Below are 27,131 nucleotides of genomic sequence, written 5' to 3'. Positions count from 1 at the left end.
CCTGACCACTGAGACGACAGGAAGAATGGCTGAGAAAGGGTGGACTCATACCTGGGTAAAAGCATCAGTTAACCCTGATACCTGAGAGACTGCATTAACAAAGACTTTTAAGGTTAAAACTGATGAAACTATCTATTGTAAACCTTTAACTTCTCCTTTGAAGAATTCTTAATGATTTAATGAGTACAAGGGATTGAATTACACAGAATTGGAGTGTTTCTAGATAACACTCCCTGGAAGTGGGAGAAAAAGAAAGGGGGGGTGTATTTAATCCCCACCAGAAGAATTCTTATTAGTTTGTGATTTATATTGTCTTTCTTAATTATTATTTCTTAATTATTTTAGGGGTGTATATAGAGAGAGAAATGATGTATTTTAAGTTTATCTTAGTAATACCTATTCTCAATGGATTAGCGATAGGATGGAGGGAAAAATCAGCATTTCCAATTAATCCAGAACATCTCTCGAGTTCTACCTCAAAATAATTGTTGGATTTGCACGGAGATGCCTAGAAAGACTGAAAAGGCCTTGTCCCTGATTGCTATTTCCAGCAGCAACTCCGGCTGGATTCTCTAGATTTCTAAAAATGACAGATCATACTCAGTCCCAGGAAGGAATAGATTTCGAAGTTGAACTCCCTTGCACATAATCCTGGCTACAATATGACGTGTTATCAAAGATGCTTCTTAGACAACACTGATATAAACTCAGGGGGCAATAGTACTAACCCTGGATGTAGAGGTATTATCCAAGAAGTAGGGAATCATCCATACTGTACTGAATATGGTAGCTACAGGGATGATAACCTTTATAATGCACACCAGTTATATCATGAGAATCCTGTAACCGGATGGCCTGCTGCAAATGGCAAGGGGCGGTACTGGCCATATGGCAATAAATCTAGGAAGGTTTTATCCCTGTGGTGGAAGGGAGCTTGCACCCTGGGGGCAATAATTCCAAATATAACTACTGTTGAAGATTCACAGAGCCAAAGCCCTCTTGACATCACACACGGAGTTAAAACAACTCCAGAAAATCCTCTGGTAAAAAGAAACAAGGGATTCCACTGTTTTGCAAAGTGGTTTCTACCACGGTAAGGGGTGAATGAATTAGAAAAAGCTATTGTAAATACCCCAGCTACAATTGATGAACTAGAAAACAACACTCTGGATGCAGTCCAGGCGTTATAAGTGAAGTTAACAAGTTTGCAAAAATAGTACTCTGGAATCGAATGGTATTAGATTTATTGCTAACCTCAGAAGGAGGAGCGTGCACTGTAATTAATGCTAGTTGCTATATATATGTAGATCAAATTGGATGAATTTGACTGATCTCAAAAATATTTGGGGAAAAAAGATACAAGATCCTACATAGAGTGGCTCAAGATGACACTTCCTGGGGATTTAGAAACATTCAGGAGAAACTAACTTTGTGGTTACCTGAATGGAATTGGCTCAAACAACTATTTGTTGGTATTGTTATAATAATGGCACTGTGTATCTGTCATCCCCTGTGACATCCAAAGAAGAATATTGTGCCTTAATTTTGAAAAAAGTAAAAAGTGGGGTATGCAAAGAGGTGCAAAAACAACAATAGGAGTAAGAAAAGAAGAGGGAGGAATTGTGAGAAACGAAGTTGTCTTTTTGCAATAGAAGGTGTTTTTGCAGTGGAAAATTCCACTAACCTTGCATATTCAAAAGCGATTGTGCGGCATAGCAGTGGGGAATGTTAAGCAGATAAGGGGAAGGTCCCACTGTCCCAAAATAAGGAGGATAGCTGGATAGCTGAGACAAACAGGATGAGCAGTGTGAGTACAGTTAAAAAAAAAAAAAAAAGATCACAAGTTCTCTAAACATAAGAAAGGAGGAAAAGGAAAAAGGAGAAATTAAAGGGTTGATTTAATAAACTGTACATATATGGTATAGAGGAGTGTCGAGTAGCTTGTGAACCTGTAGTACTCAGCCAATGAGGAAACGGGAGGTAATCAAGGTGTTGGGTAATAGGGAATAAAAGGTTATGATTTGTTTACTGTAATGCGCTCCTATTGGCAGGATGCCTGCCACTGCAATCATGAATAAAATAGCTTCACAGAAGATCCCGTCTGAAGAAAATTATTACAATTTTTCTCACACTCACATTCTAACATCCTCCTCAGTAACAGGAGGTTCAAACATACATTTGGCACTATCTACTAGAGTTTTCCATTGGCTCCAAGATTTTATGGGGTATCAAGCATTCCCTTCTCCTATTGTTGAAGGAGAAATACATCACAATGTAAGGAAAATTCATTAGAACAGGGAAAGAGCCTTAAAGAGAGAATATGAATATCAAATAAACTGATTCAAACTCTCTTTTAGGAGGTAAAAAATCTCTTCAATATTTTCTATTGACTAACCTATATGAATCCCTTGCTCAGCACCACAGGAGTTGAGTTCTACTTTGTATGCTCACACATCTCCAACTTGTGATTGACACTGAGGGGCTGACTTGTCCAACAACAGTATCACAACAGCAAAAACCCTTTTTGATCTCATTCCAATTCCTTATTATAATGCAAAAATCAAGATTACAATTTTACTTACTACACTGTGACAGCTGTTTTACAAGACAATGCTTAAAAAGGTATATGAAATGCATTTCTGTATGTTAAAACTCATACCGTTTAAAATGTTGAAGATTAATTTTATAAACCCCTCTAAAACAGAACATTCAACACAGCATCAACTCAAAGCTTTCTAGATTTCTACCAGAACTTTTGCATCTAAGTTTCTAACTTGCAAAATGACACTTTCTTCAAAAACATTTTTAGAAGTATTTGTAAAGCATTCCAATATTACAATACATACTACAGAAAAGCCTGTGAAGAAATTAAGAATTCTGTCTTTGGAGCAAGGTTTAATGATGTGAATTGATTGAGGCAAAGGACTATACATTAAATATTTTTGATTTCTCTTTGGTGTTCAAACATAAAAAATAGGACTAGAAGCAATCTCAGGAACCTATCCCTTTCCCCAATATCAACAATATCTGAAGTCTTGAAGACATTCATCTAACCGGGGGGGAAGGGAGTTTTAAATCTCTATTAAGGAGGCTATTTTAATTCCACACAGTCAGTCAAATAGGCATCTTGTTGTAGGAAATGAATAGTGACAACAGACTTAAAGACTACCACAGTGCATTCACAGATGCCAAATGCAGACTACACAGAATCTGAACTACAAAATTCCCTACTGTTTGCTCTTGCAAGAGTTACTCCACGTTTCTGAACTTTTTTTTTCCTACAATATATGATTTACTCAGTTTAAAGGAAAAAAAGAAAGAAATAAATCAAGCAATTCAAACAACAAATTCCCATGTGTGAAATACTACTTCTTTGCCCAGCCAATCCTTGTTTTGTAGTTCTGGCTTCTCAAGCAGTTTGTTCTTCCTCCCCTCTCTGGCCTCTCAGTACATACTTTCCCGCCATTCTTGTCCCTAAACTGTTGACTGTATGCCCAATTCCAGAGTGCCTTTTTGTCTTGGTTTCTTGCTAAAGTTATTTCACAGCTCTTTTTGCATCTTCACTAAGGACACTTGTATCTGCGCCACCAGTTCCTTTATCCAGTCCCATCCGTTCATCCACCACTTCCTTAGGAAGGAAAGCTAACTACCTTCCTCCCAGGTTATTGCCTTTCAAACTCCCATTCCCTCTGTATCTGTGTAAATTCAGTTCCAATCCACCAGTCTTATTCTCCATGTGTTCAACCTTCCAAACACCTGCAACTTCAGTTGTCTTTTCCACATTTGAAAAGATCAACACTGTGGATAAGCAGTGAATGGCCACTGGAAAACTAAGTCTGTACTACATCTCACTACTCAGAACAACTTGTACTTAAAGTCTTATTGTGCATACATTTTTCAACTTTTAACACCTATAATCAGAAAAGCCAGCTAATTTTTCAGACACCAGTAACTTACTGGTAAGGCACTCACCTATAAAAACTAAGCAGGGAGCAACATACATTTTAAGAAGTTAACTAGGAACACTTAATGTTTCAATTGCTTATAATTGCCAAATTTTAATAAGAAGCTATTCTGGTTGTTCCTCAACATGACTTCTTAAGAAAATGGCCAGAAAGAAAATCATTGCTGAGCATGCTAGTAGAAAATAATTAAGTTCCCATTATTAAAAACATTAATAATAAAAACACAAGCAAACCTAACATCCACTGTAGTAAAAAGCATTCACGTCTCCTTACTTTGAATGAGAAATTCAACAAATAATTGTACAGATTTTTATTTATCCATTCAGACAAAATAAAAGTGAAACTGATTTTAGACCTACATAAAGCACTTTCCCTGTGTTCTTACTACAGTTCTATTAATCTTACCAAAGTTTTCCCAACTCTTAAACTACAAAAAACGTTCCAGCTTATTTATCCCATAGATACTAAGGTAGTTGCTGTACATAGCAACTGATGAGAGCTCTCTGAATTTTACACACACACACACAAACACACACAATAATTAATATCCAATAAGCACCTCAAGAGAAAGCAGCATATCTGAATGAAGACAACATGCAAGAAGTGTGACAGTCTCTACTGAAACCTAAGACCTGAAAATAAAATTTCAAAGACAAAGCATTTGTAACATTACTCTTTTTGAGTATCTGGTCAACACAGGAGAGATTATTTGCTCAAGACATCAGAGATAGGGGTTGCACTGTCACAGACACATGCTTACATTCAAGGAGTTTAATAAATTACATTATATTGAAAAAATAAAAAGAGAGAAGGTTAGAACTATAAAGCCAGGCATTAAAGTATTAAGAAACATCAGAATTATGTTTGCTTACTCCTCCAATTCAGTCCACTGTGCATTATAAGTCATTTGTTAGATTATCATATACTTGTTTTGTTACCCACAGAATCCCTGCTTTATACATGGTACATGACAGATGATGGTCATGAAACCAATGACTTAGATCACATAAGAAGCTTCTTTCTGTGGGATGTTACACTTTTACTTAGAAATCTTAATAACGTACAGTTAGTAAAAAGAATCAATTAAAAAAAAATCTCATCCAAGAGATCATATACTGGAAGACTGCCAGTTTGTCAAAAACAACTGTTATTACCAACACAACAAACAAAAAAAAAAAATGTATTTTCTACAGAAAACTTCCATCACAAGGAAAGAAAGAAAAAATAGTTAAAAAAAAAAAAAACTTCTATACTTTAGAACTACTTCTTCTGCCTGTTCCCTAATATGCCCAGAGCCTCTGTGACACAATTAGATCAGATGATTAGAACATAAAAAGCCATGGGGGGGGGGGGGGGGGGGTAAATCCCAGGAGCAACTCTGCCTCATACAGACTGAACTTGGGCTTCCTACAACCCAAAGGCAATGTTCTGACTAGGAACACACCCACCCATAGTTATACCTCAGAACAGTCCTGCTTTCCTATCACAGCCATACAATTTAACATTAATATTAATCTTACAACAGACTGACATTGTAATGAAATGGACTGACCACTAGGCTACAGAGGTTTCCATTCAACCAATTTACATGAACTACAAAATTACCACTTTAAGACGCAGAGTTTCATCCTTAACAGCCAATAACCACTGCTTAGGACATTCTCCATGGTTGCTAGCTCCTGCTGGAAGTAGCATTTTGAATGCCTCCACTATTGCATGCAAGCCATTTAGCCACTTGAATCCTGTTGGTTATTCTCTAGTTGCTGATGAGAATCTCTTCTGAGATTTTGGTTTCTTCATGTCACAGAGGGAGATACTTTTCAAAGTATCTTTTTAAAAAAGTATCTTTTTAAAAATCTATTTTTGTCCAGCTCTTGGCATGATCAAGACATTTGAAACTGAAAAGATGCTTAAGGCCAGTGAAATCTCATTCTATATTTCTTAGGGATGCAGCATGAGAAACAATGGGCCTGATATGTTGAAGTGTGAGACGCTCACAACCTCAAATAAATCAAAGAAAACTATGTTATAAATTGATTATGTGTTGTAAAGTAACTCTAAAAATCTCAGTAATAAAGCATGTCAAATTACGCACTCAAGATTTATAAGCAGTTTTAAAACTCACAATTTTGACTCAATTTCAGTCCTCCATATGTAAAATGAAAATAAAATTTTATAGATATACTAAACAAATGTTCTCTAATGTTTGTGAAGCACAGATATATACTTTGATGATAACTCCTACGTAGTTAAAAACACTTCAGCGTTCATTAAAAAACTTGAATACTATACAGCAGGTAATAAGGCAACAGGCTGCACACTGAATGACAAAGAAAAACAAATATATATTAGGTTATAATATAAAAAAATAAAGCTAGGTTTTAAAAATATAAAAAATAAAATATAAAAAAAATATACTAGGTTATAACAGTATACTAGTCAGCTGACATTTCCCATGCACCATATGAGGCACTGAATTGGGGACATAAGGGTAAGAGGGAATACAATAATGTAGCTAAATGCCCAGTGCATGGAGAAGGAGACTGGATTATGTTTTTTTCTGAAGTCTGTTCGTACCTTACCTGAGTCCCTGACTTTGCAGCCTAATGTTTTTTAACACTGTTCCTGTAAAATGCATGTCTACACATATACACTGCTGCAAAAAAACAAAATGCTTCATATCAAACCATAGCAATAATTTGAAATGGGAATATCTAATCATATAAAGAATTGAGATCTCTGATTGAAAAAATTTAGAACCAACTGACATAAATACTAAAAAAGCACTAAAAAATAGTCTTCTAGAATTTGTTCTAACTGAAAGACTTTAACATGAGAAATGTTCTTCAATGCATATATATACATTTTTTTTAAAGTTATTTGTGTAAACCAAGTAGTCACCTCCAAGTACAGTACCAACAACTACATTCAATTTGACTTGATTTCCTTTTAGAATTTTTGGCCCAGCTGCGTGTAGAAATGTCATCCCCTCCCTTTTGCTAGTGAGATTTTCTATAGTGAACAGTCAGGACAGGAAGTGAGACACAAATCATAGGTCCTGCACAATCTCCTCAAACACAATTTCCTCACTCCTTGGGTGCAATAGACATCAACATAAAGCACTTCTCTTCCAAATACTTCACACATCAGGATCGTCTACTAAGTATGTTTGTAACACTAATAAAATAAAAACAAGTACAGATGAATTGTATTGAAAGGTTTTATAATACTGTAATTTTAGAAGTACTTCCTTTTTTGATTTCTAAAAAGCATCATTATTATACAGGGTTATTACCAATACCATATAGATATCACCAACTTCAAACATTTCCTTGTAAGTTTCTCTGTGCAACTGAGTACTCCTTACTGCTGATGATTAAAAATCAACAGCTAACATAACTTGTACGTTAATAAAGGCATATGTAAAGGAAGACTGAAAATAAGTTGTATCATTAAAACAGCCATTTTTTCAATTGTTAAATATTTCTAATAACATATCTTGTGACAGTGAATAGCTATTCTAACACTGGATGATCCAATTCACACCTACCAGACACTAAACTCTAAAATTATCACAGCTCATATTTTTCCAATTCTGTCTCTGGAATAATTTCTAGAGAGCATAAAGTTCTGATTTTGAAAACAATTTATTTCTTAGGTCTAGATATTCAGAATAGGAGTATAATTTCTCCTTCTAGTTACTAGCACTTATCCACTAATTTTACATGTATTGTATAATATTTATGAAGTTAATATTAAAATGAATTTAAAGAATGATTTTAACACTTTGTAATATAATACACACACAAAAAATACCACACATTTACCACTGAACACACAGAAAATTGCAATAGGAAACTGGCTCAAATCAATTCACACTGTTTTTTCATCTAGTATCCTTCAAAATACAGTTTATTTATATTATAGAGGAATATATACATGATTCAGGATTAAAGCAGCATTATAATTATCATCATACAAAAAACAACCTAACCTTTCTAACCTAAAGACATTACTACATATTACCTTGATTTGGCAAGAAGAGACATATGAACATTATTGTCCATGGAGTCCCAAACATGTAATGAGCTTGCACTGGGGTACATGTAGTCTTATGTAGAACAGAGATCCGCAAATTGTTTTAGCAGTATAATATTGCTTCTCTGATCCTTCTCTGTATTTCTCTTAAATCCAAATGAAAACACTTTAAATGTAAAAAATAATTTTTAGTGGTATGCCTGTTTCTCTCTTTATTAAAAATATTTTTTAAAACATAAAAATCAGCTTTACAAGATAGCAAAAGCTTCAGTGAAATGTTTTTTTATTAGAATAACTTCATGTAAAACATTTAAGTAGTTGAGAAGAAAAGAAGAAAAAAAACTTGTATGTTTTGAACTTGTTTCTTGCATACAAGGTAGTCAAAAGCACAAAAGATAAACAGAAGAAAACATTTTCCTTTTTTCCTCTCTCAGTTAAAATAATTGTTACAGCTAACACCTCAAGAATAATTAATTATGTAATTCTATAACATGAATAAAATAACTACAACCTAACCAACTAGCTGTTGTGACAGTGGATCAATTTTAACTCCTAATGCTAGGGTAAGAGAGGTATTAAAGTGAAATAAGTCGAGCTTCCCCCATGCACACACTTAAATGTACTATAAATACAATCTAAAAAAAAAAAAAAAAAAGCCACCTTACATTTCTCCATTACATATTTGTCCGATATAAAGAAATTTACAACTACATAAACTGTGATAATGTAACTAATTCAGGATTAACCATATATGGCTCAAAATAACCCACCTCATTATAAATCACAAATAGCCAGCATCTTAAGTTTCCCTCTGTAAATACGCCTATTTTTGATATCAAAAAAGTGTATGATTTCTGATTTTAAAAAAAAAAAAAGCCATAAAACAACTTGACAGGAACTAAATAACTGCAGTAGCTCATTTCCTGCTCATATCTCATTTTTCATTTAAGGAGACTGTATTTAAATATAAGTCAGAGAAGTTCACCACTGTTAGCTTAACAAACTCATTTTTGTTAAAATAAGAGTTGTTTTAAACAACAAAATGCTACAGCTAACATTGCTTCCTGATGATGAAAACTAACCAAGAACTACAATTACTTCAGCACTGTCCTTTCTTTCCTGCAAAGCAGAATTACACCCGACCCCCATGCACACTACATGCCAAAAGAAAACAACAACTCAGCTACACACAGAAATAGGGACAGATTGAGACAACTAATGGCTCCCTCAGCAACTCACGAGGTTTAAAATAAAAAGTTGCTTTATCTAAGCATAAACGGTTCGATTCTTCTACATGTACATAGGCCTAAGGCCCTGTTGCAAACAGTGTCTAACAGGACCAAGCAGCACAAAGACAGGAATGGAAGATTAGTGGAGGGAGGGAGGCCGGGATTGGGGCTCAACAGGATCGTCAGGCTTTTTAAAATTCAAACTGCTCCCTGACCAATACAAATCATGGACATGCTACTGACTACTACACGGATTTACAGCATTAAAAACACGCCTTCTATGCGACAGCTATATTAACTTCACCCCTTTAAACATGTATCAGAGCACTCAGAGGCATAATGCAGTTTTAAAACTCTAAACACAAGATCCCAGAAAGTTACTTTATTACATGCAATAACCAACCGTGATTATAATAGATCTGCCTGAACAACTCAAAAGCTTACTTAAAAAGACAAACTATGAAATGTTGATACTTGTTTGTCATTTATAAGTTTCCTTTCTGTATGAAAGATGAAACTTGGTATCTTAAGATTTCCCTCAATTACATAATTTCTGGATGAGTATTTTTATTAGTTCATAGGGTGTTTTTAAACCTACCTCAATTTTTAATAACTCTCAACTCCAACACACCGTAAGTCCAAGATTTACTTTACTGAAAAATTAGCTACCATTTATTTATAAAGACCTGACACTTAATCAACAGTCAATTACAAAACACATTTGACCTGTTAAAATGACACCTAATTACGTATTCAAACATCGTGGACACAAACAGCCAATAACAACCTCAGGATCTCAAAGTGATATGGCCTGACAAGAAAGGATGACACTTCTTAAACGTTCCTCACTTTTCACTTAATTAAATTTGATTCTCAAGTACTTAGGGTAAGATCTCATCTTCATCTTGGCCCCTGAAATGCCATAAATGTACCACTTTACACACAATCCCTTTCCCATTTTCTGTTTGTTAGAAAACAAGATAGTATTTATTTTGATTTTAGTACATATGCTTGTCTATCTGTATTTCGTGGATCTGCAGGTGCCTGTGTCTTGTCAATCTCCCCACAAGGTCTAGTTTTACTCTAAAAATATATGAAATGAAGTGATTAACACACTAAGCAATCATTATCTTAGAGATCAAACATTTGCACATTATAAATCCATATGCATTCAAACTTTTGAATGTTCAGAATTGAGTTTGTTAGAAGAGAATGGTAAAGATAGACATTTTTGTTTCTAGGTATTTACATTGTCTCTCTTGCCCCATTTCTCCACTTACTCCTTCCTCAGTTCAAAGGGCTGTCTGTGCTGGGACCTTACACCAGGGAACTTACTTGCCATAGCTGTAAATATGGAACAGGATCGGTGCACGTTTGCGTGTAACTATTATTTCCTCCTCCTTCTCAGCTCCGGGTTGAGGCCTGTCACTGAGAAGCCGCTTCATCTTTCCAATCCCCGAGCGTCGGCAGGCAGGCCTGCGCTCTCTACCGGGCCTAGGCCTCCCGGCAGCCCGGAAAAAAACAATCTCCTCCGCTAAACCCGAGCGAGCAGAAAGGGGAGCTACGAAATAAACACCTCCGGTTGCCACTTATTCCCCTCTACCCCGGATAACATCTAATCCCCTCTGCTACCTGCAGCGTTGGGCCGCCTGGGCTGTAAGGCCCGGCCCGTTGCTGGAGAGGGCAGGGAGAAGGGGAGACAAGGAGGGGGATTACCTGAGCAAATCGGCGTCTGAATCCAACGAGAATCCGAGAAAGGGAGAGAGAATTCCACCCCCCTCCCTCCTCAGAGGAGCTGTCGCTACTAGGCCGCCACCGCGGAGCGGGAGGAGAGGAGATAATATAACAACAATAATCCGGGCCGGGAGGGGGGCTGGTTCCTCTTCCGTCTCCTCAGTGCAGCGAACATGTAGAGCTGGGGGGTGAGCGACCGAGACAAATCCCTTCCCCCAAATCTACTTCACAACATCAACGCGGGCTGGGCCGCGCTGGGCCGAACCTGTTCCGAGACACAGTCCGAGCCGCAAGGGAGCGAGGGCGGGGGGGAGGGCGGGGGGGGGGGGGGCGGGGGGGGCAGGGCAGCGCTGCCAAGAGGCCGCCGCTTCCTCTGCGTGCGAGTGCAGGAAGACGGGGGAGGGGACAGCCTAGGCACGGTGAGTCGGTACCGAGCGAGAAGCGGGGGGGGATAGGGAGAAGAAGTGGGGGTGGAGAAGGAGGGAGAAGGAGAAGGAAGGAGAAGGAAGAGGGAAAAGGAAAAGATCGAATCCTGTGTGTATGTCTTTCTCGCTCCCTCTCAGAACAAAATGCCGACCGGAAGTGCAGTTGCAGGAATGACTCCCTCCACCGGCGCCAAACACTAACAGCCTCCCCCTTTCCTTTACCGCCTCCTTCTCGCTCGCTCAGCGAGCGCCGCTTCCGCTGTCGCCACTGCGCTGCTCCACGTCGTTCCCCTCCCGGCTTTGCCGCAGCTGGAGAGACTCCCTCTGTCTCGCCGCGCTTGTCGGCGGCGGGCACAACTGAATTTCCGCTGCGCGGTTGTCTCTCCCTATCTCCACCTCTGCAACTGCCGCCTGAGTTTCTCTTTCTTTTATTTTCCTTTCTGGTGTACGAAACGTGATCGGAGTTTACGCTCAGACCTGCGCTGAGACGAAGGCAGTCAGCGATTCGTGAAGAAGTGACCGTTGAAAAAACAAACAAACAAACAAAATGTTTTGAGTTTATTTTTGTCTGCCTTGAGGATGGTGGGAAGGAGGACCGCAAATGACTGCAAAAAGCCGCCTCGCAGGAGGCATACTTAAAAACGCGCCTTATAATAAAACCACAAAGGTGGCAGTCCCCCTCCGGCCCAGCGAGTGAGGAAACACCCGATGCTGAAAGTGATGGGGTGAGGAATTTCCAGGTGGACATATCGAATTGGAGTGGCTTTTAAAAACAACCTTTTTGGACGAGCACGGGGAAAAATGCAGATCTTGAGGTGAAGGGTCCTATGCTGGAGGTTGATGCTCACCACCACCACGAGATTTACTGGAAATATTTTAAATCTGGGTTGTGAAGGACTGTTTGGAGAAAGAGAATGTCCTAGTATGAAAGATTTTGTTTATCCTCTATACAGGCAAAACTGAATAATCATACCACAGGATAATAGTGAAGAAGCATTTACATTTAATGATTTAACTGTCTTCTCATACTCACTTCTGCTGTGAGTGTGTGCTCCTCAATACTTCGACAAAAATCCTTTGATGTTTAAAGGAAGCCTTGCTCGACTGTGGACTTCAGGATTCAGCCATGCAATTGGACACAACTAGCTGTAAATATCCTGTGACATAAACAGATCCTTTAAGTTCTGGATGGATAAAGAGGTATCTTACACCAATGCACTTGAATTTTTCAGTCTTATAATTTTCTGTATAATGGTCTGTCTTTAAGGCAGATTTTAAATGCATCTCTCAAGCCTAACTATTAAATTTGTAATGTTGGATGAATCAAAGTTCAATTTACAAGTGTGTTTGAAAGTACAGAAATGAAAATGGCACTGGAGAATATGGTAATTCAGTACTGGAAATACTTATATCTAATGTGTATATATGCTCATGTAAATTTAATGGAGATGGTGTAAACCAGGCTCTGAAAATATGTATTATATACCTTTGTTGCAACTTAATATAAAAGGTCCTAATCCTATATTTGTTTATACATTTAAAATTTCAAGTTATCCATTTGAAATAAAGGAGAATAATTGGTGAAGTAGATGAAGCATGTTCATAAATCTTTGTGCTTAATTTAATACAGTGCAACTCTGTAAATCAAGGGGGATTTTTTTTTTTTCATAATAAACTAAAGTTTAATAAACTGTCTCTTTAGAGTCCACACGCATGTATGGACATACAGGACTTACGCACCTATGAATTCAAAGGAAAATGTTATTCTAACATGACAAAGTTGGCCTAGGAATACTATTTCAATCTACTTCTAACATATTGTTACCGATTCATGTTGTTGGAATCTTTATGTGATTTCATTAATTTATATAAAGATTTTTTTTTTCTTAATTGGTGATTTAGATACTGCAATTTTATTTTTTAAATGCCAGGTGTTTTCCATATCAAATATGGTTTAGCCAGTGCAATCATCGTGGTAAGACACACCTATTTGGCTATTCCGTTTTAGTCAGAATTTTCCAGTGAGAATGTCACTAGCCCATTTTATGCTTTTAAAATCTTGTTTAACTGAAGGAATTTGTAGAAATGGCTATTTTGTTTGAATACTATGATGTTACTACCTGCATGAGAAAGCAACTAATTTATTAGTTGATTTAGAAGATGTTATTGTAACATGTTTGAGCAAATGAGGAATTTTATTTCCTTAAGGGAAATTAATTTATTGGTTTTTTTTATTATTATTATTCCTTTAGATATTATTTTAATCCATTTTTTAAAATGAAAGTTCAAATTCTTCAATTGTGTTTATACAAGTGGTTCCCTGTATTCCTTTTGTCTTCAAAGGTTTACTCACAAAAAATGATTGCAGAATGAAAGCTCACATTACTAAAAATATTTTAGTATGCATGGGGTGTATCTCATTATATGTGAAATAGCCAAAAAAAATGGATAAAAATTAGTATTTCGGAATATTATCAGAAAACATATCAAAAGAGACTTTAAACCTTATTTCTGTTCCAGGCCTTAGTCATAGGGCAGAGGTAGTTCTAATCTGTATGGGAGGAGGTATGCAGTCAACCGTGACTGTGGCACACTAAGGAGTGTACACTGAACTAAACAAAGCTGCTGGCAGTACGGAAGAGGGCAAAGCTATCTAAAATCCCCGGATAAATCCACACCTGGTTATGAAAATGAACTGCAAATTTCAGGGTAAAGCTTTAGAACCTAATCCCGATGCCTTTGAAGTCAAAGGAGAATGTGTCTTTTGCTCTAAATAAATGACTGAGCTCCCATAAATCTAAACTGTTTTCACAGTCATTTATTTTGCGACTAATTTCTTGTTCTTCAAAGGGAACAAATAATTCAGTATTTTTAATGTAATTTTAAAAGGCAGGAATTAAAGATTCAGATGCTCCTGACGGATGGAACCCATGGTACGGACCCATGTGGGAGCAGTTCTTGAAGACCTGCTGCCTGTGGGAAACCCACACAGGATCATTTTGGGAAGGACTGCATCCCGTGGGAGGGACCTCATGCTGGAGCAGGGGAAGAGAATGACTGTGAAAGAGCGGCAGAGACAAAGTGCTATAGACTGACCACAACCCCCGATTTGCCATTCCCCATTGTTGCTCAGGGAGGGCATAGAAGAGGGTGGGGGGGGGAGGTATCCTGTTTGCTTTTAGTTTTTAAATGTTCTAGCTTGCTAGTGATAGACAATAAATTTTATTAATCTCCCTACGCGGAGTCAGTTTTGCGTGTTGTGAGAAACACTCTGTAGCCAATAACATAGGCTCAGCCAATGATCTCAGAGAAGTAGCATTTTTTTTATTCGCAATTGCAGTGGTGGGCATCCCACAAGCAGGACAGCACACCTACTAGTTACATAGCTGTGGTGGTTTTACCAAGCTAGGCAGCTAAATGCCACAACCGTTCTCTCCCTTCCCCTCCTTAGATGAGGAGGGGATGAAGTAAAGGAAAGAACAATTCACGGGTTGAGATAAGGATAATTTAAAGGAAAAAAAAAAGAATAATTATTAAGGAAAGATTATTATTAATCAATTTAACTAAAGGGAAAAAAGGGAAAGGGGAAAGGGAGGGGGAAAGGAAAAAAAAAAAACAGGAAAAAAACAAAACAAGTAAAGGCTATGTGGAAGTGCAGAGGAAGGAAATTACTCTCTACCTCCCACAAATGAGCGATGCTTGACCACGTCCTTGAAGCAGGGCCTCAATGCACGTAGGCGGTGTTTGGGAGGAGGACCGATGTTTTTGCAACGAGAGCCCACCCCTCCCCTCTTCCTGTTTCCACCTTTTATTGCCGAGTGTGACATCATATGGTATGGAATATCCCTTTGGTTGGTTTAGGTCAGCTGCCCTGGTGATGTTTCTTTCTCATTTTTTTTGCCCACCCCCTAGGAGGGTTAGAGAGAGTCCTGATGCTGTGCCAGCACTGCTCAGCAGCAGACACAACACTGGTGTGATACCACTGCTGTTCTAGCTACAAGTACAGAGTACAGCACTGTATGGGTTGCTGCAGGGAAAGTTAACAACCCAGCCAAACCCAGTACAACCTCCACCCCTTATTCCATACCATTTGTGTCACTCTCAGGTCCCCCATGCTTTAGCATATAAGTATTCTCATCACCATTGTTCCTTGTTCTTTAACAGATTGATAGGTAGGTATATCTTTTCATTCTGTAGGTCTTTCTCGGAAAATGTTCATAAGAACTGTTGGCGATTTGGTCTTCATCTGCCAAAGTGGTCACTCAGGGCAGGCAAAGTTGGATGTCTGGACGCCAGCACCAGCTTAGCTCAAGTCCTTGTTGCACTCGCCCGGTTCTTTGCAAAGTTGACCTGTCATTGATCCTGCAGTGTCTTCCTACAACGTATAACTTAGATTACAGATTAGTTTTCTCTCAAGGTTAAATCTCCTTGAGGCACGCACTTGATATCCCCATTCTTTTGCATGACCCACCAGGTATACCCTGGTCCTTGGGCGAAGACAATCCCACGAGTGGGTTTGCCTTTTCCTGAGGCAGGAGCAACCCACACCGCCTTCCCCATCCACTTTCCTACATGCACTACGGGGACTTTAGCTCCTTTCGCTGTGTGTAGGGGTTTTGTTTCGGCAGGACCAGCATGGCTGTCAGACCCCCCCTGTTGTTAACAAGCCAAGTGGCTTCTGGTAGATTTATATCCCATTGTTTCCATGTCCCAGCACCCAATGCTCGTAACGTAGTCCATTGTACCTCTCAACCTTCCCAGAGGCTTGTGGGTGATAAGGGATGCGGTACACCCGCTCAATACCATGCCTCTTGGCCCAGGAGGTGACAAGATTGTTTCGGAAATGACTCCCATTGTCAGACTCGATTCTCTCTGGCGTACCATTATGCCACAGCACTTGCCTTTCTAGGCCCAAGATGGTGTTTTGGGCCGTGGCATGCTTTACGGGGTATGTTTCCAGCCACCCAGTAGTTGCTTCTACCATGCTGAGTATGTACCACTCATCCTGTTTTTCTCAGCTATCCTCCTTGTTTGGGACAGTGGGACCTTCCCTTTATCTGCTTAACATACTCCCCACTGCTATGCCGCACAATTGCTTTTGAATATGTAAGGTTAGTAGAATTTTCCACTGCAAAAACACGTTCTATTGCAAAAAGACAACTTCGTTTCTCACATTGGTATCCCGAACAAGTGCTCTTCTTCTCTTGCTGAGATTTTAAGTGAAGAGGTGAAGGTGTGTGGTGGTTTTACTCGGGTGGGTGACCGAGCTCCACCACAACTGCTCTCTCACTCCCCCTCCTCGAAGAGGAACGGGGAGAAAATATGATGAAAAGGGCTCAGGGGTTGAGATAAGGATGAGGAGATTGCACAGTAATTAGCGTGATGGGCAAAACAGACTCAGCATAGGGAGACAGTAAGATTTATTACCTATTAGTAACAAACTAGAGAAGTGAGAAACAAATGAAAGAAACCAAAAGCACCTTCCCCCCCCCATCCGCCTTCTTCCACCTCCTCCCCCCCCGAGTGGCGCAGGGGAACGGGGGAAAGGGGGTTTATGTCCAGTCTATAGCACTTCTTCTCCGCTGCTCCTTCTCGGTCACTCTCGTCCCCTGTGCTGTGGGGTCCCTCCCACGGGATGCAGTCCTTGCTGAAATGATCCGGCGTGGGCTTCCCACAGGCAGCAGCTCTTCCAGAACTGCTCCAGATATGGGTCCGTACCACGGGGTCCATCCCTCAGGAGAAAACTGCTCCAACCTGGCTCCCCTACGGGCAGCAGCTCCTGCCAGGTCACCTGCTCCTGTATGGTCTCCTCTCCACGAGCTACAGGTCCGGCCCGGAATCTGCTCCGGCAGGGGTCTTCCACAGGCGGCAGCCTCCGTCGGTGCAGGGCCACCTGCTCCACCATGGTCTCCTCCACGGGCTGCAGCGTGGAACCCTGCTCCACCGTGGTACTCCATGGGCTGCAGGGGGACATCCTGCTTCACGTCACCATGGTCCTTACCACAGGCCGCAGGGGACTTCTGCTCTGGCGCCTGGAGCACCTCTCCCCCTCCTTCTTCACTGACCTTGGCGCCTGCAAGGCTGTTCCTCACTCCTCTCACTCTCCCAGCTGCTGTGTGGCGCAGCTTTTTTTTTTTCTTGTCTTAAATATTCTCTTGTAGAGGCGCAAAACAATATCACTTATTGGCTCAGCTCTGGTCAGCAGTGAGGCCCTTACCAAACATGAGGCAGCTTCTAGGTCCTCCTCACAGAAGTCACCCCTATGGCCCCCTGCTACCAGAACCTTGCCATGTAAACACACTACAAGGTGATGGCTAGTATGTGGTGTGAAGTACTCAGTTCTATGTTAGGCATGTTGGAAGTGTGTGTGTGTGTAACTGGACTTTTCTTACTCTGAGGTTCTTGCCCAGGCTTAGGTGCAAAAGGTGTTGAGCACCCAGTAGTTGCTTCTACCATGCTGAGTATGTATCGTTTGCCTTGGTGGGTTTGTGGGAGTGGTCCAATATAGTCAATTTGCCAGGCCCCACCATATTGAAACCCTAGCCACCTCCCCCTGTTCCAGGGAGATTTTACCTTCATGGCTTTCTTGATTGCAGCACAGGTCTCACACTCATGGGTAACCTGTGTAATGGCCTCAGTGGTCAGGTCTACCCCTCGATCACAAGCCCATCTGTAAGTGGCATCCCTCCCCAGATGTCCTGATGTTTCATGGGCCCATCAAGCTACAAGCAGCTCACCCTTATGTCCCCAGTCCAGGTCCACCTGAGCCACTTCAATTTTCGAAGCTCTATCCACTTCTTCGTTGTTCTGATGTTCTTCAGTAACGCGACTCTTGGGCATGTGGGCATCTACATTACATACTTTTACATCCAGGTTTTCTACACGGAACGCAATATCTTGCCACAGGGTAGCAGCCCAAATAGGTTTACCTCTGTGCTGCCAGTTGCTCTGTTTCCATTGCCGCAGCCACCCCCACAGCTCATTTGCCACCATCCATGAGTCAGTGTAGAGATACAGTACTGGCCATTTTTCTCTTTCGGCAGTCTCTAGGGCTAGTTGTATGTCTTTTACTTCTGCATACTGACTCAACTCGCCTTCCCCTTCCATGGCCTCCACAACTCGTCGTATGGGACTCCACACAGCAGCTTTCCATTTCCAATGGCTCCGTATCACACGGCAGGATCCGTCAGTAAACAACACATACTGCTTTCTGTCTTCTGGCAACTCATTGTATGGTGGTGCCTCTTCAGCATGGGTTACCTCGTCGGCACTCTGAAATGTCTGTCTTCCGGCCAGTCCATGATCTCTTCCAGAGTTCCTGGGCGATTAGGTTTTCCCATTCGAGACCGCTGTGTAATTAACGCTATCCACTTACTCCACGTAGTATCAGTCGCATGGTGTGTAGTTGGAATTTTCCCTTTGAACATCCAATGTAACACAGGTAGCCATGGTGCCAAGAGGATCTGTGCTTCTGCGCCCACAACTTCTGAAGCAGCTCGAACACCCTCATATGCCATGAGTATCTCTTTTTCAGTTGGGGTGTAATTGGCTTCTGATCCTCAATAGTCCCAGCTCCAGAAACCCAGAGGTCGACTGTGGGAAATGAATTTGCAGGTGGCTTTGCGCTGTTTCACATGTCCCTGAATTAGAGATAATGAGGAAACAAGCGGTAGAAACAAACATTTGAGCAAGGTTGAGATAAAGTAAATTGGCTACTGTGTTAAAGATGAGCTTTGGGGCAATGACCAATTGCTGGCTGGCTCGAGGCGCGTGTCTGAGGGTCTCTAACCAATTGTATGACAGATTCAGGCACGTGGACAGCACATGGGGCTACAGGGAAAGTATATGTAGTAGTGAAAAAGGGCACTAAAGGACTACTGTTCAAGAGCCATCAGGAGTCCGTGTCTTGCATCCCTTCAAATGGTGACCCCGATGGGGAGTAGCAGCGCTGCACGAGCGTCCGAAGGGAACCCAGCTGAACGAGTCAAGCTCGCAGCTGGACTGCAGCTTCAGCCCCTGGACATCACCTGAAGGACATATTAGCAGCTGGGCATTGATCATGGGAGCTAACCTTGTGGCAGAAGAGGTTATAGTAAAACTATTAATGCAACTGCTAACAAAAAGGGGAGTGAAATATGATCTGTTTAAGATAAAACTATTGTTGAAATTTTTGCAAAAGAATGGGGCCCCGTCCACAGTTTCGGCGGTGTTTGACTTAAAAACATGGGAAAATTCTGGGACAACTATACGGGACGATGCCTCGGGGGGAGATACTACAGCTGCTGAGGTGATGACGATATTTGCGCTTAGCAACTAAGACACTGAGATCATGGCAAGCAGAAAAAAGGGAACCGACAGCGGCCGCTCAGGCTATGCAGGCAGGTGAAATAAAAAGCGGTGACTGCATACCACCAGAGAAAGCAAACCTGATAGACTTGGGAATAGAGGCAGAGACAATATCCCAACCCATGGCAGCCACTCTGTACTCGATGCCATTGCGGCCATCAGCGCCGCCATCGCCGCCGCCCGCCCCGCTGTCAGTTTCTGGACACCCGCCGCCGGCTGCTGCGTTTCTCCGGTTTGAGAAACGGGCGCTGCCATGTTTCGCCTGCTGCTGCACACGGGCCCGCCGCCCCGCGGGCCCCCGCCCTCCGCCTGCCGCCGCCGCTGCCGCTGCTGCCCCCCACGCCATCCCCCCTACCCCCCACCCCCGGGCCGGCCTCCCCCCGGCTCGCCAGCCCCTCTGCTGGCGCTGCGGGCCGCCGCCGGCAGCTCGGCCAAGGATGCGGGTGGATCCCCTGAAAAGGCAGCCACAGATCTCAGCAGGGAAAACAAGAAACTCAATAAATCCCAGCAGCTGAAAAAAGTTTTCAAAGAATGTGGTGCTGTAGGGGTTATCTTCCACGTTGGAATTTCATCAGTATCTCTAGGAATCTTCTACCTGGCTGTGTCAACTGGTGTGGATATGACTGCAGTTCTCTTCAAACTTGGTTTCAGTGAATCATCGCTGCAATCTAAAAGGGCTGCTGGTACAAGCACATTTGTGTTGGCATATGCTATTCACAAATTGTTTGCTCCAGTACGAATCAGCATTACAATAGTTTCTGTGCCATTTATTGTCCGATACTGCCGGAAGATTGGTTTCTTTAAACCTCCTACCCCAAATCCGTGATAACTTCTTGTTTTTTAATCGCCCAATGTGGGGCTCAAGGAATTTGAGATAAGGATGACAGTTGAGAGAAGTAACGATCAAAACATGGACTGGACATTTTTATGAACATAAAAGTTGTGAAGAATTCAATAAAGTTGTAATTGTGAAGGAATGTGTTTCATATTAGTGTGGTGAAGGGATGAGGGGTGGTGTGTGAGTAAATTGTCCACCTCGTTGGTGTCGTGATGATGTTATGTTTATTTTGGTGTGGGGAATTCTTTTTCTTTTTGGTGTAAGCGAAGTTTGTGAAGATTGTGGTAGTTGTAAAGAGTATATTGTGATTATTCTTAAATATGCTTTTCAGAAAGGCGAGGGGTGGAATGTAGTGGATTTACATGGCAAGCTTTTGGTAGCAGGGGGCCATAGGTGTGGCTTCTGTGAGAAGAATCTAGAAGCTGCCCCATGTTAGGTAAGGGCCCCGGTACTGACCAGAGCCGAGCCAATAAGCAATATTGTTTGAGCCTCTGTGAGAACAGATGTAGGAAAGAGAAAAAAAAAAAAAAGAAAAAAAAAAAAAAAAAACACTGCACTTCACAGCTGCTGGGAGAGTGAGAGGAGTGAGGAACAGCCTTGCAGGTGCCAAGGTCAGTGAAGAAGGAGGGGGAGAGGTGCTCCAGGCACCGGAGCAGAAGTCCCCTGCGGCCTGTGATGAGGACCATGGTGAAGCAGGCTGTCCCCCTGCAGCCCATGGAGTACCATGGTGGAGCAGGGTTCTGCGCTGCAGCCCCACTGCCATGGTTACCACCGTGGATACCCTCTCAGCAAGAACCAGAGGGAGTGCCAGAGTGGATGTCTCCACAGTAACAGATGCCACTTTGTGGGGTACTCACATTCATAAAATTCCATTGAACATCAAAGAACCAATTGGGAATGACTGTAGTGTATTGCTGTTAGGACAATCAAGTACAACTTTGACCAGATTGTTTGTTTTGCCAGGGATAATTGATGCTGATTATAATGGAAAAATCCAAGCTATGGCTTGGACACAGTCTCCACCATTGTCAATACCAAAGGGAACTAGAATTGCTCAATGAATTCTTTTCCGAGCAGTAGTCTGCAGGACTTTGTTCAAGAACAACTCCAACGAGGACATATTTTTCCGACAAACAGCCATGGAATTCACCAGTGTTTGTCATCAAGAAGAAGAGCGGGAAATGGAGATTACTGCATGATTTGCGATGAATCAATGCAGTGATCGAGGACATGGGCTCCTTGCAGCCAGAAAACAAACAAAACAAAAAAGGAAAAAAAAAAAAAGAAAAAAAAAAAGAGAAAAAAAAGAAAAAAAAAAAGAAAAAAGAAAAACTAGTACCTTTCGATATTGTATCAGACTTGCAGTATGCTGTAGGTGTTGCTCAGTGCATTGAGAGGGCACATTTGAGATATATCCCAAAGGAAAACTTGTTTCTAAAATTTAAAGAGCTGTTATTTTTGGTAGAGCAGCGAGTGCACCTGTATTGTATTATTCATATGTGGAGCCACACCATGTTACCTGGTATTTTTGCAGAGGGTAACGCACATGCTGACCAGCTAACTAATATGACCCTGACTGCCCTGGTGCTTAAGGTGATGGAGCAAGCACAGTTATCCCATGCCTTTTTCCATCAATCCGCCAAAGTCTTGGCGAAACAATTCACTATATCGATCACTGACGCCAAATTGATTGTCCAAACACGTCCTGACTGTCAACAACATGTTTCGACCCCGTCTTTAATGGTAAACCATAGAGGTCTATGGTCCTTACAGTTATGGCAGACCGATGTAACGCATATTCCATAATTTTGTCGCTTGAAATATGTTCACGTATCAGTAGATACTTTCTCTCATGCTATTTGGGTGACAGCTGCGGCAGGTGAAACTAGTCGCCATGTCCAGGCTCACTTCTGTGTCGCTTTTGCAGCGCTAGGCATCCCAAAGGAAATAAAAACCGAAAATGGCCCCACCTATGGTAGTCACTCCCTTTAAACTTTTTTTCAAACTTGGGTTATCCAACACATCACAGGCATTCCTCATTCCCCCATGGGTCAAGCCATTGTAGAGCGCACACATGGCACCTTGAAAACACTGCTAGATAAACAAAAAGGAGGAGACACCCAGGAAAGAGCTCAGAACAGGTTGGGAAAGGCACTTCACGTAATGAATCACCTATCATTACCCTTTCCTCACGAAGAGCTATCGCCCATCATAAAACATCAGTTGACCCAGAGTTTCTTCTGGAATTTTCTGCCAGAGGCTCCAGGTGAGGCCATGCTCCCCAGCTGCAGTGTAAAGTATGTTTTGCACAGCTGGTCCAGTACAGACAGGACCAAGGGCTACTGCACGAGCTATTTCTTGTTTGAGTTGTTCAAAGGCCTGTTGTTGCTCAGGGCCCCACTCGAAACAGTTTCTCTTTCGAGTCACTTGATATAGAGGACTCACAAGCTGACTGTAGCCTGGAACATGCATTCTCCAGAATCCCACAAGGTCTAGGAAAGCTTGCGTTTCTTTTTTGCTAGTTGGCAGAGACATTGCCATTATTTTGTTGATCACATCCATCAGAATATGGCAACTTCCATCCTGCCATTTTACCCGCAAGAACTGGATTTCCTGTGCAGGCCCCTTGACCTTACTCTGTTTAATGGCAAAACCAGCTTTCAGGAGAAAAGCTAGAGGGATGGAGAAAAATGCATTAGCAATATCAACTGTGGCGTACCACTTGGCTGCCTTTGACTCGAATTCATACTGAAGTTCTAGCATGTCAAGCACTGCAGCACTCAGCAGTGGTGTGACTTCGTTTAGGCCACAATAGTCTACTGTTAGCCTGCACTCACGATTAGACTTTTGCACTGGCCATATAGGACTATTAAAGGGTGAGCGAGTCTTGCTGATCACTCCTTGACTCTCCAGTCGATGAACCAACTCATGGATGGTAATCATGGAGTCTTGGTTGGTGCGATATTGCCGTCGGTGCACCGTTGTGGTAGCGCTTAGTACCTTCAACCTTCATCAATCCTACAACGGAAGGGTCTTCTGAAAGGTCAGGTGTCCTTCATCATATGCCAGCTCATTGGCAATAATGGCCTGGAAAGAGGATGAGGAACCCACAGTGGATGAAGTGGCTAAACAACTCTGGCAGTACGTAGAAAGTCTCTCCTCTTCCTTACAGGCCTGTGTCTCGGCTGTGGAGAAACTTTATGACAAGGTCCACCAACTTAAAGAGAGTTTATTTTCCTCCCCACCTGTACAAACCAGTGTCTCAGCTGTTAGGGGTAAGCGTTCATCCACACAAGGAAGACGATATGGTGGGTACACACCCCGTGCCACCCTGTGGTTTTACCTACAAGACCATGGAGAGGACATGAGAAAATGGGATGGAAAATCTACCGCGACCCCAGAGGCACAGGTACGTGAGTTGCAAAAGAAAACAATCAGGAAAAAGGGATTCTCTGAAAAGTTGCTGCTCCAACTTCCAGCAGACAGTCCTTCAAACACAGAAACTAAGAAGATTCTGACCAGGACTAGAAAGGCCCTGCCTCCAGCCAGGGGGAGGAAAGGGACAATCGAGTTTATTGGACTGTGTGGATTCGATGGCCTGGCACGTCAGATGCACAGAAGTATAAGGCTTTAGTAGACACTGGTGCACAATGCCATCAAGCTATAAAGGGCCAGAGCCCATCTATATTTATGGAGTGACAGGGGGATCCCAGCAGTTAACTGTATTGGAAGCTGAAGTGAGTCTGACTGGGAATGAGTGGCAAAAGCACCGTATTGTGACTGGCCTGGATGCTCCGTGCATCCTTGGCATAGACTATCTCAGAAGAGAATATTTCAAGGACCCAAAAGGGTTCCAGTGGGCTTTTGGCATAGCTGCCTTAGAGACAGAGGGCATTAAACAATTGTCTACCTTGCCCGGTCTCTCAGAGGACCCTTCTGTTGTGGGGTTGCCGAGGGTTGAAGAACAGCAAGTGCCAATCGCTACCACAACTGTTCATCGGCGGCAATGTCGCACCAACCGAGACTCCCTGATTCCCATCCATAAGCTAATTTGTCAATTGGAGAGCCAAGGAGTGATCAGCAAGACTCATTCACCTTTCAATAGTCCCATATGGCCAGTGCGAAAGTCTAATGGTGAGTGGATATTAACAGTGGACTATCGTGGCCTGAACGAAGTCACGCCACCTAGTGCTGCAGTGCCGGATATGCTAGAACTCCAGTATGAACTGGAATCGAAGGCAGCCAAGTGGAACGCAACAACTGATATCGCTAATGAATTTTTCTCCATCCCTCTAGCAGCAGAATGCAGGCCACAGTTTGCTTTCACTTGGAGGGGAGTCCAATATACTTGGAATCGGCTGCCCCAGGGGTGGAAACATAGCACTACCATTTGCCATGGACTGATCCAGTCTGCACTGGAACAAGGGGGAGCTCCTGAACACCTGCAGTACATCGATGACATTATTGTGTGGGGTGACACAGCAGAGGAAGTTTTCGAGAAAGGGAAGAAAATAGTCCAAATCCTTCTGAAAGCCGGTTTTGCCATAAAACAAAATAAAGTCAAAGGACCTTCATGAGAGATCCAGTTTTTAGGAATAAAATGGCAAGATGGACGTCGTCAAATCCCAATGGATGTGATCAACAAAATAACAGCTATGTCTCCACCAACTAGCAAAAAGGAAACACAGACTTTCCTAGGTGTTGTGGGGTTTTGGAGAATGCACATTCCAAATTACAGTCTGATTGTAAACGCGCTCTACCAAGTAACCCATAAGAATGATTTGGGGCCCTGAGCAACGACAAGCCTTTGAACAAATCAAGCAGGAAATAGTTCATGCAGTAGCCCTTGGGCCAGTCCGAACAGGACCAGACATAAAAGATGTGCTCTACACCACAGCCGGGGAGAATGACCCCACCTGGAGCCTCTGGCAGAAAGAACCTGGGGAAACTCGAGGTCGGCCCCTGGGGTTTTGAAGTCGGGGATACGAAGGATCCGAGACCCGCTACACTCCAACCAAAAAGGAGATATTGGCAGCATATGAAGGAGTTCGATCTGCTTCTAAGGTGGTCAGTACTGAAGCACAGCTCCTCCTGGCACCCCGATTGCCGGTACTGGGCTGGATGTTCAAAGGAAGGGTCCCCTCTACACATCACACAACTGATGCTACATGGAGCAAGTGGGTTGCACTGATTACTCAGCGGGCTCGAATAGGAAACCCCAGTCGCCCAGGAATCTTGGAAGTGATCATGGACTGGCCAGAAGGCAAATACTTTGGGATATCACCAGAGGAGGAGGTGACACGTTCTGCAGAGGCCCCGCTGTATAACAAGCTACCAGAAAATAAGACACAATGTGCCCTGTCCACTGAAGGGTCCTGTCGTATTGTGGGAAAGCATCAGAGATGGAAGGCTGCTGTATGGAGTCCTACGCGACGAGTTGCAGAAGCTGCTGAGGGAGAAGGTGAATCGAGTCAGTTTGCAGAAGTGAAGGCCATTCAGCTGGCTTTAGATATTGCTGAAAGAGAGAAGTGGCCAGTTCTCTATCTCTACACCGATTCATGGATGGTAACAAATGCCCTGTGGGGATGGTTACAGCAATGGAAGCAAAACAACTGGCAGCGCAGGGGCAAACCCATCTGGGCTGCTGCATTGTGGCAAGATATTGCTGCTCGGGTAGAGAACCTGGCTGTGAAAGTACACCACGTAGATGCTCATGTGCCCAAGAATCGGGCTACTGAAGAACATCAAAACAACCAGCAGGTGGATCAGGCTGCTAAGATTGAAGTAGCTCAGGTGGACCTGGACTGGCAGCATAAAGGTGAATTATTTATAGCCCGATGGGCCCATGACACCTCAGGCCATCAAGGTATAGACGCAATATATAGATGCTCTCGTGATCGAGGGAAGGACCTGACCATGGGCACTGTAGCACAGGTTATTCATGATTGTGGAACATGTGCAAGCCAAACGGTCAAAGCCTCTTTGGTATGGAGGATGATGGCTGAAATATAAATATGGAGAGGCCTGGCAGATTGATTACATCACACTCACTCAAACCCGCAACAGCAAGTGCCACATACTTCCAATGGTGGAAGCAACCACCGGATGGCTGGAAACATATCCTGTGTCCCATGCCACCGCCCGGAACACTATCCTGAGGTTTGAAAAGCAAGCCCTATGGCGACATGGCACCCCAGAAAGAATTGAATCAGACAATGGGACTCATTTCCAAAACAACCTTATAGACACTTGGGCCAAAGAGCATGGTATTGAGTGGGTGTATCACATCCCCTATCATGCACCAGCCTCCAGGAAAGTTGAACGATACAATGGACTGTTAAAGACAGTCCTGTCTTTAACAGTCCAGGTGCTGGGACATTCAAAAATTGGGATACACATTTGGCAAAGGCCACCTGGTTAGGGATCCCTTAGATCCTAGGGATCTGCCAACCAAGCTGGACCTGCCCAATCAAACCTGTTACATACTGTAGAAGGGGATAAAGTTCCTGTAGGGCATGTAATAAGGGATGGATATATGTTCTGGTTTCAGTTAGGA

At 42.4% G+C, this 27,131-nt stretch overlaps 1 protein-coding gene and 1 long non-coding RNA gene across 9 annotated transcripts in view; one reads left to right on the top strand and one right to left on the bottom strand.

Annotated features, from left to right (window-relative positions):
• Positions 1–11,258, bottom strand: part of LOC101793805 (nipped-B-like protein) — a 200,874-nt gene extending 189,616 nt beyond the window's left edge. For 3 of the 8 annotated variants that reach the window (XM_072030446.1, XM_038169452.2, XM_038169450.2), the window contains exon 1: positions 10,949–11,257. The gene's annotated coding sequence lies outside the window, so the exon portion shown is untranslated. Of the gene's footprint in view, positions 1–7,991; positions 8,170–10,567; positions 10,794–10,948 lie in introns of all 8 variants that reach the window. The other 5 variants (XM_038169449.2, XM_038169447.2, XM_038169444.2 and 2 more) reach the window with 4 other exon arrangements.
• Positions 11,259–11,295: 37 nt separating this feature from the next.
• Positions 11,296–12,985, top strand: LOC119714293 (uncharacterized). The gene is made up of 2 exons (XR_005261362.2): positions 11,296–11,385; positions 11,530–12,985. It is a non-coding gene; the product is annotated as an uncharacterized lncRNA (long non-coding RNA).
• The last annotated feature ends 14,146 nt before the right edge of the window (positions 12,986–27,131 follow it).

The sequence above is a fragment of the Anas platyrhynchos genome, chromosome W (assembly GCF_047663525.1).
Source record: "Anas platyrhynchos isolate ZD024472 breed Pekin duck chromosome W, IASCAAS_PekinDuck_T2T, whole genome shotgun sequence".
In the NCBI taxonomy this organism is placed as follows: domain Eukaryota; kingdom Metazoa; phylum Chordata; class Aves; order Anseriformes; family Anatidae; genus Anas; species Anas platyrhynchos.
This window is presented reverse-complemented; position numbering and strand designations above follow the sequence as displayed.